Below are 20,549 nucleotides of genomic sequence, written 5' to 3' on the forward strand. Positions count from 1 at the left end.
GGCCGCTCCTGAGGCACATGGAGGTTCCCAGGCTAGGGGTTGAATCGGAGCTGTCGCCTCCGGCCTACGCCAGAGCCACAGCAACGCGGGATCCGAGCCGCGTCTGCAGCCTACACCACAGCTCATGGCAATGCCGGATCTTTAACCCACTGAGCAAGGGCAGGGACCGAACCCGCAACCTCATGGTTCCCAGTCGGATTCGTTAACCACTCAGCCACGACGGGAACTCCCTGTGCTTGTCTTTTATACCGGATCGGCCCACACTCTGCCTGTGATGCCCCTGACTCTTTCATCCGCGTTCTCTGTCCCTCACTCCACTTACTTCTGCTGTCTCCGTGTAGACGGCTGCCGCGTGCCAGGAGCTTTCCAGCATGGATGAGCACATGGGAGAACTTCGCCTGGCACACGACAGGCATGGCAGGAATGTCTACTGAAGACATGCATCCAAAGCCCAAATTACCACTTGGCTCTGGCATCTCTACCAAGCTCCAAACCTGAGATTTCCACATCTTCTTAGATGCTCTGCTGGCTCCTCAAACTCAGTATGTCCCTAAACATCCTCCTCTTCAGTTCCTTCGCTTGGGAAGTGGTGTCATCCGCCGCCCATCTAGTAACTAACACTAGACATCTTGTAAAACTGCCCGTGACTCTTCCTTGTCTCACATCCCTAACAGCCAGTTAGGAAGTGCTAGGTACCTCTTTGAAAACAAAACTCTGGAATTCATCCTTCTTTTGCATTTTCTCCATTACTGCCCTGGGTCAGAACCTCATTATTGCTCGCCAGAATATCTGCAATAGGTCTCCATGCCCCCAGCCTCTCCTCCCTACCATCTACCCACCGTGCTGCTGCCAGTTGTTGTTGTTGTTGTTGTTTTTCATTTTTTAAGTTTTATGGAAGTAGAGTTGATTTACAGTGTTGTGATCCTTCCTGCTGCACCATAAAGTGACTCAGTCTTACCTACACACACATCCCTTCTCTCTCAGATTCTTTTCCCACACAGATAACCACAGAACGCTGGGTAGAGTCCTGTGAGCTATGCAGTGGGAAGCTGTGGGCCACTCATTCCACAGACCTCAGAGCGCACATGCCAATCCCGAACCCCCAGGCCACTCCTCCCCATCCCCCCACCCCCCCACTCTGAACCACTTTCCTATTCAAACATCTTTGAAACCAACTCCCACCATGATCTCCAGAATAAAAGGCAAATTTCTCAGCACGTCATGCAAGCCTCGTCATTTGTTGGCTCCCTTCGTTCCTTTTCACATGCTCTCTAGATCCTAGGTGCCTGCCCCTCACTCCTCCATCCCACCGCAAACGGGTACGGGAAGCACGGGTGACAAGGCACTACATCACTTCTGCAAGCGTGCCCTAGTATTCTAGCGCTGTGCCCGGGTGCCTGTGGTTGGCCCTGCCTAAAATGAGACCCGTCCCTCCTCGTCACCCGTGAAAACGCTAAGAAAAGTCAGTTCCCGCTTCAAGGTACAATTGAAAGGCACCTCTTCCATGAAGCCTTCCCCAGCTTTCCCAATCTGACTTATTCTCTGGGGCGTGTGCATGACATTTTGTTTCGACCTCTCATTTGACAGTCCACGTCATGCCTTATGTTTATGTGTGTCCTTAACATGCATGTAAACTCCATGGGAGTAACAACTGTTGATTTTCTCCAATGCCTGACACATTAATTTTTTTTTTTTTTTTAGGGCTGCACTCGTGGCATATGGAGGTTCCCAGGCTAGGGGTTGAATCGGAGCTACAGCTGCCAGCCTACCCCTACAGCCACAGCAGTGTTAGATCCGAGCCGCATCTGCAACCTACACCACAGTTCATGGCAACGCCGGATCCTTAACCTACTGAGCGAGGCCAGGGATTGAACCCGCAACCTCATAGTTCCTAGTCGGATTTGTTTAGCCGTGCCACGACGGGAACTCTGACACATTAAATCTTTAAAAAAAAAATTCACTTAGATTGAACTAAAAGCCTTACCTGGATTTTGCACCCCTCTAGTAGATGCCAGCTGAAAACTCTACTAGAAAAGGATGGAACAATTAGGAAATGGCAATCTGGGCACCATCCCAGGCGAGCCGGTCAAAGCAAGAGGGATACGGGTCTCTCAGAGAGGGACTCGAAGTTATCTTAATTTTAGCCCATAGAGAAAACAAACAGATACTCTCCTGGGGGCTCGAAGGTTATCGCATTTCTCCCTCATGCTCGCGACATGTTTATAAACACAGAAGGCTATAATAAAACTCACATGAGAGACAAAACTCAACTCCAGCGAGTGTTTACATTCTAATCAGGACAACAAATCACTTCTCACCAGGAGATTCTAACTCAGTCAGCAGGACGATTCTTGTACCTGCGCCAAGGATATGATGGGCCAGGGAGCCTCTTGGTCCCTTCAAGCTGGATGGTAACTCTGGGCATCCACACGAGAAGAATAAGAAAGAAAGGCATCTCAGTGACACTCCCTTTTTTTTTTTTTTTTTTTTTTTTTTTTTGTCTTTTTGCCTTTACTAGGGCCGCTCCCGCAGCATATGGAGGTTCCCATGCTAGGGGTCGAATCGGAGCCGTAGCCACCAGCCTACGCCAGAGCCACAGCAACGCGGGATCCGAGCTGCATCTGCAACCTACACCACAGCTCACGGCAACGCTGGATCCTTAACCACTGAGCAAGGCCAGGGATCAAACCCGCAACCTCATGGTTCCTAGTCGGATTCGTTAACCACTGAGCCACAATGGGAACTCCTCTCAGTGACACTTCTAAAACCACTGTCCAGAATCTGCAAGAGGAAAGATGGATGGACCCTTGATATTTCCTGATTTATCACATGACTCTCAATCCAGACAAGCATAGGGTAGTGCCAAGAACAATAGCCTTTGAACCTCCTGACCAGAAAAGGATGGTGGTCAAGGTTCTTGGAATTGCTAATATATGGCAAGGGAGAGAAAAATGTGACCACCCCCTAGGAGCCCTGGCCCTTCTTAAAGCCTACGGTGAATGATTTTGGAAGATAGTGAAATTAGGAAAGGAATATTACAGGGGGTATAACTGAGGTTCAGAAGGCAGCCTTATTGCAGAGAACAGTACCCAAACTAATACTATGGAACTGGCCTGGATTCCAGTAACTGGGAGGAATCTGTACAAAGAACTGCATGGCTATTCACATTCTAGTTGACAATATGATCAACAGTTCCCAGTTCTTTGTCAAGGGATGATGATGTAGGAGATACACAAATCAACTACCAAAAATCCCTTCCACTCTTTCTTTCTTTCTTTTTTTTTCTTTTTTTTTTTTTTTTTTTTGGTTTTTAGGGCTACACCTGCGGCATATGGAAGTTCCCAGGCTAGGGGTCTAATCGGAGCTACAGCTGCTGGCCTACACCACAGCCACAGCAACACAGGATCCAAGCTGTGTCTGCAACCTACACCACAAAAACACAGCAACACCAGATCCTTAACCCACTGGGCAAGGCCAGGGATCGAACCTGCAACCTCATGGTTCCCAGTCGGATTCGTTTCCACTGTGCCACAATGGAAACTCCAAAATATTTTTATCTTTATCCTAAGAGCAACTGGAACCCATGAATGAGTTGACATAGGAGGGGGCATGATTAGATCTGCAAGGGAAACCATTGCCCTGGCAGCTGTAGCTCCAATGAGACCCCTAGCCTGGGAACCTCCACATGCGACAGATGCGGCCCTAAAAAGACAAAAAAAAAAAATAAAAAAGAAGAAGTCTCGAGTTCTCTTTGTGGCTCAGCGGTGACGCACGGCTCAAAGGAAAGTTCTCCACCCCTCCTTTACTTGGAAATAGAATTCTAACCACTCCCTAACCACCTCAAAGTCCTCCTGGAATAATAACCTCTGACCTAGGAACTGTGTGGGCAGGCAAAAGGCTTCAACTCACAGTTTGATGGCCACGCAGAAAAGGGCCCAGGCCAGACAATGAGGCCCTGTTTCAGTGACCTGAGGAAAAAGACTGACAGGTGAAGGAAGGACAAAGGTGAGCAGGAGACGCCAAGGAGGCTCATTCATGGAAACTCAGACCAGAATCCAACAGGAATGCAACTTTAAACAGAGAATCAGGCAACATGCCATGGCTCCAGGGACAAGGAAAACCACCCCCACCTTCCCCTTCCACTGATGAAAAGAGCCATAGCATTGGGCCCTATGACTTGGGAGGATAAGGGGCCACCTACCTCTTGTATAAAACTCAAGTCCACTGCAGGATGACATCACTGGAGGCCAGAGTAACAGCTCGGATCACCCGGACTGACTCAGCTGACTTGGCACACAACTCCATGGTGAAAGAACAATTTCCCACATTTACCAGCCCAGGAAATATGAGTGCTCCTTGCGTGAACCTCTAAATCTGTCAGGGTTCTTTGGTTTTAAGTACCAGCAGAGAGCTTTAGTTGAGATTCTTATAGGGATTCAGAGGGCAGACTCTGGCCCCAGACTGCCCCTGCTCACTGCAGACCCCAGCTCTGTCGCTCACTACTTCTCTGACCTTCACAATGTCACTTCACCTCCCCGAGTCTCAGTTTCTTCACTGGTGATTCTTCACCCACCACATTTGCAAAAAGTCAAAAAGTCTGTTAATACACTGTGCTGCTGAGCATGTGCGGAAAACAGGCACAGTGTCCCACGGACTCTACCTATGAACACATAACACATAAACATACATACATACATATACACACACATATATAAACTCTGCTACAAACTCCACCTATGGAAAGCAATTTGACCATCTCTCTGAAAATACATATTCTTTGATCCAACGATTCTATTCCTAGGTATCACTACAGATGTTACATGTGAAAATCTATGTACAGGGATAGATACCTCATTTTATTGCACTTCACAGATATTGTTGTTTTACACACTGAAGGTTTGTGGCAATCCAGCAGCAAGCAAGCCATTTTTCCAACAGCATTTGCTCACTTTGCATCTCAGTCTCATATTTTGGTGATTCTCTTAATATGTCAAATATTTTTATATTATTATATTTGTTACAGGGTTCTAGGATCAGTGATCTTTGATGTAATTACTACAAAAAATTATGACTCACTAAAGGTTCAGTTGATAGCAGTTTTTAGCACTAAAGTACTTTTTAATTAAGGTGTGTACACTCATGGACATTGTTTTAAAAATATTCACATAACAGGAATTCCCATCATGGCGCATCAGAAATGAATCTGACTAGGAACCATGAGGTTGTGGGTTCGATCCCTGGCCTCGCTCAGTGGGTTAAGGATCCGGCGTTGCCGTGAGCTGTGATGTAGGTCGGCAGCTGTAGCTCTGATTTGACCCCTAGCCTGGGAACCTCCATATGCCGCAGATGTGGCTCTACAAGCAAAAAATAATTCACATAACAGACTATGACAAACATAACTTGTATATGCACTGAGAAAACAAAAAATCTGAGTGACCAGAGTTCCCGTCGTGGCTCAGCAGAAAGAAGCCCAACTAGTATCCATGAGGATGAGGGTTCGATCCCTGGCCTCACTCAGTGGGTTAAGGATCTGGCATTGCCATGAGCTGTGGTATGGGTCGCAGACGCAGCTTGATCCCACACTGTTGTGGCTGTGCCACAGGCCAGCAACCACAGCTCCAGTTCGACCCCTAGCCCGAGAACTTCCATATGCCATGGGTGCCGCCCTAAAAAGCAAAAAAAAAAAATTGAGTCACTAATTTTACTGCAAATTCACTTTATTGCAGTGGTCCAGAACCGAACCCCCAATGTATCCGAGGTATGCCTGTATTAGGATATTTATTATAACATTATTTACAGAAGCAGAAAAGTGAAAACAGCCACGGGCTGGCTAAGTAAATGATATAACCATACAATGAAAAGCTATGCAGTCATTTAAATGAAAGTGCAAATATGAAAAGATCTCTAAGATACAGTGTTAATTCATTTTTTTAAAAAAGCACATAAATATCTGTCAGTATATAGACAGTCTCTGGAAAAGTACAACAGACATTTGCAAATAGTGCTCATCTTAGGGGGAGGGGAAATGAGGGGACACAGAATGAGGAGAGGAAAAGACTTACTTTGCACTGCACATGCTTTTAGACATTCCGAATTCTCTACTGTGTGCTTGTGTCAGCAAACAGTCCTGGGGGAGCTGGTCTCAAGGACCTAGCTCAGGTCACATGCTGGTGGAGTAGCCAGACTAAGGTAAAGCACCCCCACCTGTAGCCACTAAAGGAAGCTGGTTTCCAGGAGACCCCTAGAGGCTCTCAGAGAAGGAGGAACAGATACTGGATTAATGAACACAATTGTCTAGCTCAAATGAAAGAGCCTAATATTGACATGCCCGGCTCAAGCACAGGGCAGAGAAAAAGACTCCAGAGAAACACTCATCTTATCATAGGGTGCTACCAGCATCCAGCTGAAGGTTGGTGCATGCGTCAGAGAAGGCCCAGCCCCTGGGAGACTTGGCGAAGGGTGGACAATACCCAACTGGGAACTGGGAAATCTGGGTTCTATGTCCATCACTATTTGGCTCTGCTGGCCCTAGACAAGCATTTTCTATCTCTGGAGCCCTTCCCGAGCCAAAAGAAAGAGAAGGCAGTAACCATCGCGGCGGTCCCTTCCATCTCAGACGTTCCAGGAGTCCATGGTCGTTGACCTCAGCTTGTCAGAGCCTGGCAGCGAGGGTACCACCAGCACAGTCAATAAATAAAGAGCGCAGGCTAAATGCTCCAGCCTGGAAAGTCTAGGACAAATATGAGTACATCTCTGCTGCCAGCTTCCCTGGCATTGTGAGATATGAAAGGAGAAGGCATTCGGAGAAGCAGCAAGTCCACGTGTTCTCTGGGAACGCGCCACGGCCTGGGTCTGCCTCTCCTACGGTTCTCTGGTAACGTGAAACACTAGCCCCAGAATATCATTTCTCCATCTCACTGATCGCTAAGGTGGCCTCTACATTAACTCCAGACCGTAGGTTCCAGAGCAGAATCAAAGTTACAGCAATCTTGCAGGAGATCGCTGAACAAACGCACAGGCGTGTTATTAATCACTTGAGAATTAACACCTTGCGCCTTGGAAGTAATAAAACCAGTCACTGGAAAATAGCAACATCGCAGAGAGGGGAAACGTGAGCGTCCCGCAGAAATCTCTGTAAAAAGGTGGGAGAGACCGGAACGAAGCCACCCGCTACATTCCCACCAGTGACTCAGCCTTTCAGGTGGTGTGACCGGCATGGCAAAGTGCAAGGGCAAACACAGGACAGCGTGGGGCACACAGTCACTCCTGTGGCGCTATGAGCGAAGAAGGGGGAGACAGGCGTGGGAAAGAAAACGCTCTTTTTTCAGCAGTGGAAATGACAGATTACCACGCCCGCTCTCCTGAACCCAAATCAGATCACTCGCGAATGACACTTTGGCTGCTTTTCAAAATACTTTCATGCAAGTACTTAGGTCCTCACGACTGTGGCCTCTCTGAGAGGCAGTAGAGATGTTATTTCCTCCAAACCACAATCCCAACCCCGAAAAGAAATAAAGAAAACGAAACAGACCTAAGGTTCCCAAACATGGAAGAGAATCACAAATGGTTCACACCAGAGAAGACCTGCCCCCTTACCGAAACCCAAAATTATTAGGCTGGTGTTCAATTTTTGAGAAAAAAAAAAAAAGAAAGAAAAGCGTTTGGATGGAAAATGCCGCAACACATTTGTCATTTGCCATCTGAAAATGGAGTGTTGCTTGTTTGCTGTATTTAGGATGCGGATAGGTCTTGGAGTTGCACAAATAATACCTTGACTTGTTTCCCAAGCAAAATCTTGGCCAATGCGAGATAATCAAATAGTTTCATTTCATTTCTAGTCGTACATGTTTAGCGCTTTGCTTCCCAGGACTTTGATAGGAAGCCAGTCAGTAAAGGATGAGAACATCGTACTTTCTAGAGAAATGTATTAGAAAAAGACAGTCCTTGCAAACCTTCCCAGTCATGTCTCTCAGTACTGGACTCATCCCAAGCACAAGCAAATCCGTGAGCAGAGCCTGTGTTTCCCACGCCAGCATCTCTGATTCTGCCATCTTTGAATATTCTCCACCCAGATCTAGCTCTCAAAATCCTCCGCATCCCCAAAGGCCTCTGTCGGAATCCAATTTTGTCCTTCGTTTTCCCTCCCTCTGAATTACCAACGGCTTGTGCCTTAGCAACTTGGGAGACATAAGTCTTTGCTTTTTATATAACGTCCCACTCCCTGCCCAAAGTGGAGCAGATGAATGATTAAACGACGCAGGTGAAGCAAAAACATGCTACTGCTGCTTCTTCACTCTCTTAAAAAAAGTTTTCAAAAATATCATTATTGTCCAATTTTCTAAGGTATCTTTCATAAAACTATCTCAGCCTGGAGGTATAAAAACTAAAATGCAAAAGGGGGAAAATTCTGAATTTCTAGATTTAAAAGCTAGGAGAAACTGTCTTCACACACCGCCCTGTTTATGAGAATATTCAATCAGGTTTTCCAGAACATTCAGCAAAAAGGTCAGGTTCCTTCAGAGTCTTATTTGCCCTCCAAAATACATTCAAGCCTAGTCCAGGCAAGAAAGAAAACAACCCTGCTTAATTAACTCAACTACTAAGCCGGATTCTTTCTCCCATTAAAGAAGAAAAAATTAAAACATGGGACTTGACCTAGAGATTTTCATACTAAATGAAGTCAGAGAGAAAAACAAATATTATACGATATCGTTCTTATGTGGAATCTTAAAAAAAAAAAAATGATACAAATGAACTTAACTACAAAACAGAAAATAGACCCCTAGTCATAAAAAATAAATTCATGGTTACCAAAGGGGAAAGGTGGCGGCGGGGGTGGGGGTGTTGGATAAATAGGAGCTTGAGATTAGCAGATATATAATATATAGTCATACTAGTATATATAAAATAGATAACCAACAAGGACCTGCTGTATAGCACAGGAACTAGATTCAATATTTTGCAATGACCTGTAAGGGCAAAAAAATCTGAAAAAAGACAGACATATATGTACGTATAACTGAATCACTCTGCTGTTCTCCTGAAACTGACACAACACTGGAAATCGACTATACTTCAATTAAAAAAAAAAAATCAAAAAGAAAAAATTAAAAAACAGGTCTTGAGAAGCCCAGCAGACCACCCTGTGCTGGGTCTACCTGGCTACATGCACACTCTCTACGTTTTTCCTGTCTCGAGATGAGCACGAGATGGGGCATTCCAGAACAGCCAGCCGGAAGACCTGAGCATTGGCAGCAAATATAGACCTCAACAAAGGCAGGGGAGGAGGGGGATGGAGAGGGGAATTTTCCGCCCCCAGTGGCAGGCACCCCTAAATGCTCAGTACGACTTGCATCCCCCAACTCCCCATTTCACCCAAGGAGCCAGGTCAGCCTCACGGCCTCGGCAACAGCACTTCTGCTGCTTATAAAATTATGACCAAACTTTTCCCTTTGTTCTGGCAAAAGACTTCCTGTGAGAAAGCAGTCATCCTTTAAAGCTTTCCAGTCCAAAGGTCTCTCCTGGTTTGTATTCCCCCCCCCCACCCCCAGCCCGCCCCCATTCCCATCCCCCAGAGGAAAAGCTCAATCACATCACTAGGCATTTTTTTGGTTCCAAGCTGCACTGGGTCTCAAGGACTCCTGGTGAGTCAAGAAAACTGGTCATCTGAACATCCTTTCCTGGGATCTGTCTGAAGTGTAGACAGGCAGCAAAGATGAATATTAATATGCTTTCCATCATCAAAAGCTATTGCATACCCAAAGGATGATAAATATTTTAATCAGTTTTCAGCTTGTCTAGCGGAAGTCAGTTTACTCCTCAGAGATTTCCCTAGTTCTGTGCCCCAAACCTGTCCGGTCTGGGGCGCTTTCCCTATCTTACTTGGGAAATTAGGCTTAACAAGTCTAAGCTTTCTTAGGGAACTCATTGGATTTTATGACAATTGTATTCTATTAAGTTTGTCAAGAATAGGGAAATTTAAAATATGAAGATGGTCAACAAATGAGACAAAAACCCCATGATTCTAAGTTTTAACAGCACTGTTTCTTGGGAAAACTTAATAACCTACTTATGTCTCTCATTTAAAAAAAAAAAAAAAAAGAGTTTTCATATTTGCATAAGTCGTCTGCCTATGACTGCTCCATCTTCTCAGTGCAAAGGCCAAGAAGGCATGAAACAGGACGTTCTGGTGCATCCTCTGTGCTCTTGATATTATTATTTCTTTTTAATGTTCAGGATGTTTCAGGGGTATCGCTGGGAGGGTTATGTTGGTTTAAAACTAAAATTAACCCCCCAATATTCCTATAAAGCAGGACCTAACATTTGAGGAAAATGTACAGAGTTAAAAAAGAATGTGTGAAAGCCCATGCTGTTTAGCCTGAGAACGAGGAAAGAGCAGGGCTGGGACCCCTGACCCAACATGAATTCATTTCTTTTTTTTAATCTTCTTTATTGAAGCATAGTTAATTTACAATGTTGCGTTAGTTCCAGGTGGATAGCAAAGTGATTCAGTTATACACGTGTATATATGTATTTGTCTATATGTATATATATTCTTATTCAGATTCCTTTCCATTATAGGTTATTATAAGACACTGAATCTAGTTCCCCGTGCTCTATGGAAGGTCCTTGCTGTTTATCTCTTTTATATACAGTAGTGCGTATCGCTTAATACCAAACCTCTACTTTTGTTAACAAGTTAAGTGTGGAGCACCTACTATGTATCAGGCACCGTCCTAGGAGCTGCGGAAATAACAGTGAATAAAAACAATGTCCCTGCCCTCAGGAGGATTATAGAAACAGAGTCAGACTGTAAATACATACATGGTATTATGGCAGGTGGGGGAGAACAGCAGGAGGCAAAGTGGCAGTGCCCTGCTCTGTCTGCAGTCAGAGAGAACTTGGTTAAAGAAACTCTCTCCAAGGAGGGACAGGAACAGAGAGATGGGAGGGAAGTGAGTCAAACAAATAACAGAGGAAAGAAAGTGCCAGACAGGGAAACGAATCCGACTAGGAACCATGAAGTTGCGGGTTCAGTCCCTGGCCTCGCTCATTGGGTTAAGGATCTGGTGTTGCCGTGACCTGTGGTGTAGGTCACAGACATGGCTCGGATCTGATGTTGCTGCGGCTGTGGCATAGGCCAGCAGCTGTAGCTCTGATTAGACTCCTAGCCTGGGAACCACCATATGCCACAGGTCAAGGCCCTAAAAAGCAAAAATAAATAAAATAAAATAAAAGAAGAAAAAAGAAAAAGAAAGTGCCCTACAGAAGCAACAGCAAATGCAAAGGCCCTGGGGCAGGAGGCAGCGGCCATGTTCTAAAGGCAGTAAGGAAGGTGAGTGGAGGAGGGGGAGGGCAAGACTGGGCTGGGGGGAAGGGGTGGACAGATCCTAGGGGGCACTAGGCTCTTTACAAAGAAGCTGGATTTCTGAACCTGATAGTGAGTTGGGGCCAAGGGACTGAAATAACTGGACATATTTGAAAGGAACACACGGATAGAGGTAACGTAAGTGGTAGAAGCAGGGAGGTTATTTACACTAAGGTGGTAGCAGAGAGGGTGGTGAAGGGTGGTCAGATGGTGAATCTAGTCTGAACATAGAGCTAACTAGATGCACTGATAAATCAAGAGAACACCAAAGTTTTCAGCTGGGCATCGAGAGGCTGCAAATCATGGAAATGTGCAACACCGGGAGGAAGGCTAGGGGGGAACCAGGGACTCGGTTCAGTTTTGGAATTGTTAAATTTGCAGTACTTAGTACTGATGGCTGAATGGGGCATACCTTTCCCAACCAGGGTTCAGGTGCCCCAAGATATGAGATTTCAGTACCAAGAAAATACTGTTATTATAGACACTGGCATATCCCATTACTTTCGGCCATTAAACAAATTCACTGTTAACTGCAGGAAAAGTTGATGACATTAAATAAAATACAAGCCCTCTTAATCCCCCAGTATCTGTTAAAGGAGACCTGATGCCTAAGTCTGGGCATTTCATAATGGCTCATTTAAATTAATAACACCTGGAGTTCCCGTCGTGGCGCAGTGGTTAACAAATCTGACTAGGAACCATGAGGTTGCAGGTTCGATCCCTGCCCTTGCTCAGTGGGTTAACGATCCGGCATTGCCATGAGCTGTGGTGTAGGTCGCAGATGCGGCTCGGATCCTGCATTGCTGTGGCTCTGGCGTAGGCTGGCAGCTACAGCTCCGATTCGACCCCTAGCCTGGGAACCTCCATATGCCGCGGGAGCGGCCCAAGAAATGGCAAAAAGACAAAAATTAAAAAAAAATAAATTAATAACACCTAAGTCAAAGGGATACATATTATGAAGTTACCACCTGTTCCAGGTCTTTATAACCAGAGCAGGTATGTCTTAAACACTGAGAATTAATTTTGACTATGGCCCTAAGACTCCAGATTTTTATTTGACAGCTAATTTTGTCAATCAATCAAAACCAAGCTGGAGACGATCTGAGATGTTTATACACATCAAGGAAACCTTTACAAATGAGACTGTCACCGGTGGTTCCAGATGGACTGAGACCAGATAAAGAAATACAAAAAAAAAAAAAAAAAAAAAGTCAATCATAATTTACATGTTAGGGAAAAGATGGTGTTAAAAATATCATCTACAACTGATCACACAGATATTTCTAGGAAGAATGAAAAGGCAACAGATCAGTTTCCTTTTTTTTTTTTTCAAAGGTTATTTTTTTGCAGATGTCGAGGAGAGCAGGACCATGGTTATATTATCCTTATTGCATACGTTCTGTGTTCCCAGAGCTCTTTGGTAAGTCAGGTTTTTGGCACTTAGAGCACATTTCTCCATAGAGACATCTTTGCAAAATATGGAAAGAGTCCCAGGCGCACACTCCCAAAGTATTTAGCCTTCAAAGTAAAAGAGAAACGTTACTAGAGAGCCCTGAGCTCCAAACCATGGCGAGTCCCTTTTGCTTCAGGGCTGATCCCAGTTCTAGAGGGATGGACATGAGGGCTGGGGGGGAAGCGGAGGGATGCTGGCACTAAGGGAGACATCAGTCCAAGGACCTCTAAGTAAAGGGTCCAAAATTGAGGACCTTCCTTCTAAAATCACTACTGGTGATGCCTGGAGTGTGTATAGTATTTTTTATATACATAGTTTACAAACTCTCTCATTTGATCATCAAACCACTTTTCTTCAGAAGCTAACAGTTTCAGGGACCATTCAGTAACCAACGCGGGAAATAAGATCCGAAGATCTTAAAAACATTCTCAACAGCTGGCATACATCCTTGGGAAATCTTGCTTCCCTTTCAAAACTGTAGGTTTGTCGTTTTGTTTAAAATGTGATTTCACTCATCTAGACGGAGATTCTTCTAGAATATTTCAAAGATATTTATAATAGGATGACAGACTGGAGCTGAATTTAATGTCTCATTCCCCACCCCACCCCACCGCCCCAAAATACTGGAGGAAATAAAGTAAACATTTGTTTTAGGCTGTGTCTTTTCTAGGAAAAATGGTAATCTTTACCACCCCAATCTGGCACAAAGGTTTCTGACTTCACATCTGAAATGCTAGGATGGTCTGCTAGTCGAAGCAGTCGGAAATAAATTCCAGCAGCCAAGGCTACACAAGTTCCCCAGGGAAAACTAGCAGAATCTTCATACGTTTACATCAATCTGTTCCAACGTAGTTAAAATCAAATAAAAGCACAGGATGTATGTGAAGTGTGTGTATGTGTGTGTGTGTGTGTGTGTGTGTGTGTGTTTATTAACAAAGGCTAGCAAAATTTAGCCAAAATCTGTGAAGCCAGGCGAAAACAGAAACCTTGACTATTTATTCCAGTTTTCTCACCACACACAAACAAGAGTTAAGAGAGATGGCCGGGCTCTCGCTTGGAATTTCCTAGCGCCTGTCACTTTGTCTCACCATCGTCTACATTTTTAGCCTTGTTCCCATTGTGTGCTGAGCAGAGGCACTGGAACAATGCTCTTAACATTCCTGGAATGTAACAGGCACATCCTAGTACTTGGTGCCAATAGAGCGCCACTCTCACACTGCTCACGGAAGGGTTAAAAACAGAAAGTCCTACCCACTGGTTTGCTCTGATGTTCCTGGAGATATTGTCACTGGATGTATCCTCAGTAGAATTCTATTCAACACCTCTGTCTTTAAGTACAAAGCTGTAGGCTGTAGCAGCTTTAAGAAACATAAGTATCCCTTTTTTCTGCTGCACAGTATCTGTGTGTGAAATTCTCTAAAGGGGTTTAAGTATTTACCCTGAACACTATCAGACGGTTTCTAAAATTTTCCTTATCCAGTTGCAAAAACACTTCAAAGAGAATCATAAACATCATCCTTTGTGCTTTCCATGCACATCCTGTTTCTAAGGCTGAAGCTTGAATTCTCTTGGAATTGTAAATTTCTTCCCAAAAAGACAGGATTCACAACACTTTGGTTTTTTTCTTCTTAATTCATTATTAAGGCTGCGGCAACACCAGAAAAAATTGGAAAAATCTGAGAGAAATCCAGAAGGCAATCAAAGGAATCAAAATCTATTAGACATTCATTGCTAGATTATATGTAGAATTCTACCCCCCAGATATTTTACTCTTAATAGAACCCAGTGATGTGGAATTGGAGGGGGGTGGGGTGGGGAGGGAGGAACATGGAAAGAACCAACCTTCAGTTAACATGTTGAAGATAATAAAAAATGTGAGCCAAGGATGTTTAGCCACTGTTGCTGAAAAGCAACCTTTTTTCCCTTTTCTCCAAATTTCCACAGAGGGTCCCAGAGCTCATCTCTGATGACATAATTTGAATTTTCGGGTGCTTGGGACTCTTCACCGGCCTCCAATCTGTGCTTCTCCTGAGTCATTCACTGTCCCAGTCATAAAAGGGAATAGGGAACTTAAATTTTCATTTAAAACCACTAGACATACAACCACTATGGAAAATAGTATGGAGGTGCCTCAGAAAACTAAATATAGAACTACCATATGACCCAGCAATCGCACTCTTGAGCATATATCTGGCCAAAACGTTCCTTGAAAAAGATACATGCACCCGTATGTTCACTGCAGCACTAGTCACAATAGCCAAGACATGCAAACAACCTAAATGTCCATTAACAGATGAACAGACTAAGATGTGGTACATAGACACAATGGAGTACTACTTAGCCATAAAAAAGAACAAAATAATGCCATCTGCAGCAACATAAATGGAACTAGAGACTCTCACACTAAGTGATGTAAGTCAGAAAGAGAAAGACAGATACCATATGATATCACTTATATCTGGAATCTTATATATGGCACAAATAAACCTTTCCACAGAAAAGAAACTCGCAGACTTGGAGAACAAACTTATGGTTGCCAAGGGGGACGGGGAGGGAGTGGGATGAACTGGGAATCTGGGATTAATAGATGCAAACCATTGCCTCTGGAATGGATAAGCAATGAGATCCTGCTGTATAGTACTGGAAACTATATCTAGTCACTTGCGATGGAGCATGATAATGTGAGAAAAAGAATGTATATATGTAGGTGTGATTGGGTCACTTTGCTGAACAGTAGAAAATTGACAGAACACTGTAAACCAGCTATAATGAAAAAAATAAAACTCATTAAATAAAAAAAATCAAAAAATGTTTTTCATTATTACAGAATAAAAAATAAATAAATAAAACCTCTAGACATCTCACACCAGATCCTAAATTACTATAATATACTCTGCTCCTCTATCAGACATGCTGATTCTGAAAAATAGGAGACAGGATTATATTAGCAAATATAATTCAGCATATACATGAACACTAAAGAGGAGAGTTACATAAATATAAAATATATCAATATAATACATATACACATACAGGAAATGTTGGTGACTTCACCACTAACATGGACAAAAATATACATATATTTATACCACTCTCTTCCTCACATCCCCCCAAATCTTTAATCCTGGAAGAAAGTTTAAAATGAACTGAGCTAACTGAACTATGATAGCAAAAACCAGGGTAGGGTCGTATGGATTTTAGCGTAGGAAAAAGCAGCCTTCTTCCTCTACTCAGCTACAAAGAATTTAATCTAAAGCACTGTGATGATAGCTTCATTAATCTCTCCAAAAACAAACAAACTGCTCTTCGTTTGGGCTCCGTCATTCCCCACCTTAGTGTAACTCATACGAAGAAGGGCTCAGCCAGACGGCTACGGGCAGGCCCCCGGCCTGAGCTTTCCCAGATGATTTGCACAGGCCAGAATGACAAGCGAAAAGGCGTGACTCATCTTGAAATTCAGCTATTATAACTAACTTGTAAAGGACAACTTTTACCTGCCTAAGTACCCTTCTCTCTTAAAACTTCAACAACAAGAAACTGGTAACCGTATTGAGCAAAACACCTACGCATTTTCCACATCTCTCTGCTCTCTGGTGCCAAATTTTAACATAAATGGGTAGAATTAAATGTAGCCGATAGCTTGCCTGACATAATTACATGTTGTGTTTTACACTGCTTCAAAACGGATACATTAAAATAATCCAGTCTTGGCTCCCACCCACTAAAGTCAATAAAGGTTATTAAGGCCAACTGCCATGTAAATGCACCCCATCCCAGCGTGAGGAACTGTCAAGACAGGAAATGCAATTCAAAACGTTCAACAGGACCAGGAGCCACCTTTCTCTTCTAGAAGAAAGCAGCAGCAGCAGCAACAACAACAACAACAGCAACGAAAAAAGCAGGAGGAAATTTCTCTCCAGGATAGAAATCACCCATACCTCTGAAAATGTTTATTCTGGAAACTCTTCTAGAATATTTCTAGTGGATTATACCAAATTGACCTTTCCTTTCTTAAGGCCAAAAGGAAATGAATAAATGCCATCAATTTAGAGGACATCACACCTAGCATTCTTTTCTGTATCTCTGTGAACTGGATAGTGTTCAAACATTTTTATAGGTAAAATAAATGTCAGTTTTGCAAAGCGCGATATCAGACCCTAAGAGACAGATGGCCTATCCGTTGCATCTCTGGCTACAGCAAGCTTCGTTCACCTCACAGGACAGTTCGGCTTTTCATATATATTTTTTTCTACCCAGAAAGCAAAGCTCGTACAGTTTCTTTCAAATGGTAACGCTCTCTTACACTGAAGAGTCTCCTCATCCTATGCTAATCCTGGATGTGGGGTGGCGGCGGGCTGGCTTTAAAAATAAAATAAAGTAAAAGAAAATACAAATATTTGAATAGTGTCCTCTGTTCTAATACCTTCCTGAAGAGAAAGATGAGAAGAAAGACGAGGCTAAAGTCCTGGGTTGTACGAAAGGGTTATGTTGCTTTGGGTTTGAGAGCTCATAAATTCATGAGGTAATATTCAGGGAAAATGTGATATTTTATCAGAATGTCATTCAAATATAAGGTTTAACATTTACATCACAAGAGCCTGCCCAGGGTAAAACTATCCTCAGGGAGGGAAATGGCAAGAATAAACAGTGTGATAAAAAAAAAAAAAAAAAAAAAAAAAAAACCATGGTGCTTGCTTGGATCCGGGGTGGGCAGTAGAGGCGAGGGGAGTTTCAGACAGCTGACTAAACTTTTAAAAATATGTGACTGGTTATGACACGGGAAGCAATTATCATTAACAGAAGAGCATTTTCCGTTCTTCTTCTATATCCTACCTGAGACTACGCTGTCCGACCACAAAGGGAAAAAATGAACACAAAGACAGAGAGAAATTACAACCCAAGTCTCTTCCCTGGTACCAGGGCTGTCAAAGGTTGCTTTAATCATAAGCAAAAGGTGAAAAGTAATGTACATATTGCCTGAGGTTTTTTTGTTTTATTTTCTCGCCAAAAGAGATCGATGCTATATTGCAGAACAGACAAACTACATTCATTAGAGAAGTCGTTCCACCACACACACATACACACACACACACACACGATTTTACAATTCAAAAAATGGAAAACGATGGAGAAGAATCATTTGTCTAAAAGGATAATAATTCTGAGTCATGTATTCCCTGGAAGCAAAGTGAGTACACTCAGAAAGGCCTTTTGGATTAGTCTAATTCTTCAGAATCAAAATGTGCACCAAACACTGCACTTTTTTATGTTAAATTGCTGTTGAATTTGTTAACCCACAACTGATTTCCTGTGTTATGGAATCTTGGAGATTACAGCTAACTTGAAGCAACAGGGATAATTCTTGACAGTTAATGGTAGATTTGTCTGCATTTTCCTGAAAGGCTTAGCATTTGGGGGCCTCAAACTGGTAGCTCAACATTGCCCCCTAATGGTTACAACTGAAAAAAATAGGAGGTGGGCTAGTACCAAAGTAGGAATTTAACCAGCCAGGGCCAGTGCCACCCCCCCGCTCCCACCCCCCGAGTACACAAATACCAGATGGCACTGCAAGAACAGCCACGGAACTGTGGACTTTTCCAATGATTATTCTCTTCTGTCTCTTCCAACAGCAAAAGTAAATTATTATGAATTTGTAAGTCATTAAAAAAACGCTTGAAGCAATGCTTACATTTAATTTAGAAGTGCCATTCTTTTTATCTTGGCCCAAACCTTCACTCCACTGATAAAGATCATCCTGAGACTGGCTGAGACACTAAGGCCATTGATTTCACTCAGGACACTTAGTAATGCCACACCACCCGCAAGGAAACTTGCTCTGGAGAGTTCCCAAGACTGCTCTTCTTTTCAGTCTTTTTACACAAGAGTTATAAAGAGAAGATATTCTATCTAATATGCCATTGCCATCAAATTAAAAAAATACACATAACAAAATCTTTTACGGGCATTCATAATGAACATCACTGGTAAGCTCCCAAAACCAAAGATTTTGCTTAAAAAAAAAAAGAAAAGAAAAGAAACCCTTGAACAAAAGCAATTCACAAAATAAAAATGTTGACAATATCAGTGAGGTTCCTTTCTTATTTGTTTGCCAATTCTAATTCATAGGATTGTCAAATTATAATCCCAAAGTCAAGCTGCTGTCAACGTTCAGCAAGTAAAGAAGTTCTAACTTAGGTGTCAATGGATGAGACCAGAATTACACAGTGAAAAAGAAATTCCATGGAACTGAAGCTGTCTTTATGTATCCATCCCATACAATGGAGCATACTCTACATGGGCTAATTTTAGGAACCGAGAGGAAGTTTCAGCACAAACTTTTTGTTACCTCCGACCCAGTTTTACGATGTCCAGTTTTTCACTGATTCATGTCTTTAAAGAAATCCACTTTTGTGATACTATTAGTACACTACAAGGATTAGAACATTCTTCCCCCTGACATATATCCATGAAAAGCCACAGTTTAAAGATTTGAGGAAGTGTCTGGAAAGCAAGGACTTCTGGATTTCTTGACCCAGACGTTCAAACTGAGGCCCCTTCAAGGTTGTGTCTTGCTATTTTTATTATTATAAAATAGGGATTAGCCACCCCTACCCATTTTTGCAAATTAGTTCCCTGTTCTCAGCACATCTTCAAGTCTGTGCAGTGGTCCTATCCCAAGAGTTTAGCAGGCTTTTATCACTTTTCCACTACTATTTAAAGGAAGAACGGTGAGGTGGTGCAGACCCCAGAGCCAGTCTTCCTGAGTTTCAACCCGAGCTCCCCTACTTTGTTGTATGACCTTGACGAAGTTAGGTAAAGCTTTTGTGCTTCAGTCTCTTGCCGTGTAAAGTGGGGGGGGGGGGGGAATACCTACTTTATGGAGTTGGCATAAAAGTTAAAGAAATATACATACATTTATATATGGTTTTATATATGAACATAACTGTATACATTATACATAGTTATATATAAACATATGTAAACATAACTATATATGTTATATATATATAACATATATAAATTACATATCACATTAGGAACAGTGTCTGGTACTTAGTAAGTATTTGCTATTATTACTATCATTGAAATTGAGATTTCAATCAAGGCCTCCAAGTGGCCTCAACTTGCCTTTCTACTACATTTCCCCTGAATTCCATGCTCAGGTCACACTGCACTTTCCCTCTTCTGATCTTGTTTCACAGTTCCTAGAGCCTAACGCTTCTCTCTGGATGCCTCACCTGACCCTCCTCTCCCTACCCGAGGGCCCCAAAAGTCACATCTGCTGTTGCACGACAGCCCCAGCTTCTAAATTTAACACTCCCTCCTCTGAAAGGTGCCCTTTTTTTTTTTTTTAAATCTCCATTACAGGATTTCATTTTAGCTAATGTAACACCTGGCTATGTTCATGCTTCTCTCCTTGTTCAGCTGAACGGAGTGGTTAAGAGCACAGGCTACAGAGCCAGACTGCCTGGGTTTCAATCTCGCTCTTGCACTGACTCTGTGACCTTGGGGGAGACATTTAATTTCTCCAGGCCTTGGTTTTCACGTCTATAAATTACGGTTCCTAACAGGTTCTGGACCTCATAGGACTGCTGGAAGAACTTTGAAAGTTAATACAGGGAAAAGCCCTTAGTATAATGCCTGGTACATATAAAAATGCAAATGAAGTTTAGGGATTCTTGTTGCATTGTTCGCATCTTCGCTTCCCAGCCCTTGTCCACACAGCAC

At 43.1% G+C, this 20,549-nt stretch overlaps 1 protein-coding gene across 5 annotated transcripts in view; it reads right to left on the minus strand.

The window, feature by feature from the left end:
- The window catches only part of FTO (FTO alpha-ketoglutarate dependent dioxygenase), a 391,465-nt gene that overhangs the window by 193,862 nt on the left and 177,054 nt on the right, over positions 1 to 20,549 (minus strand).

The sequence above is a fragment of the Sus scrofa genome, chromosome 6 (genome assembly GCF_054392235.1).
Source record: "Sus scrofa isolate SSC_HxYL_T2T_F1_AM1 chromosome 6, Sscrofa_HxYL_maternal_Yorkshire_Landrace_v2.0, whole genome shotgun sequence".
NCBI lineage: Eukaryota > Metazoa > Chordata > Mammalia > Artiodactyla > Suidae > Sus > Sus scrofa.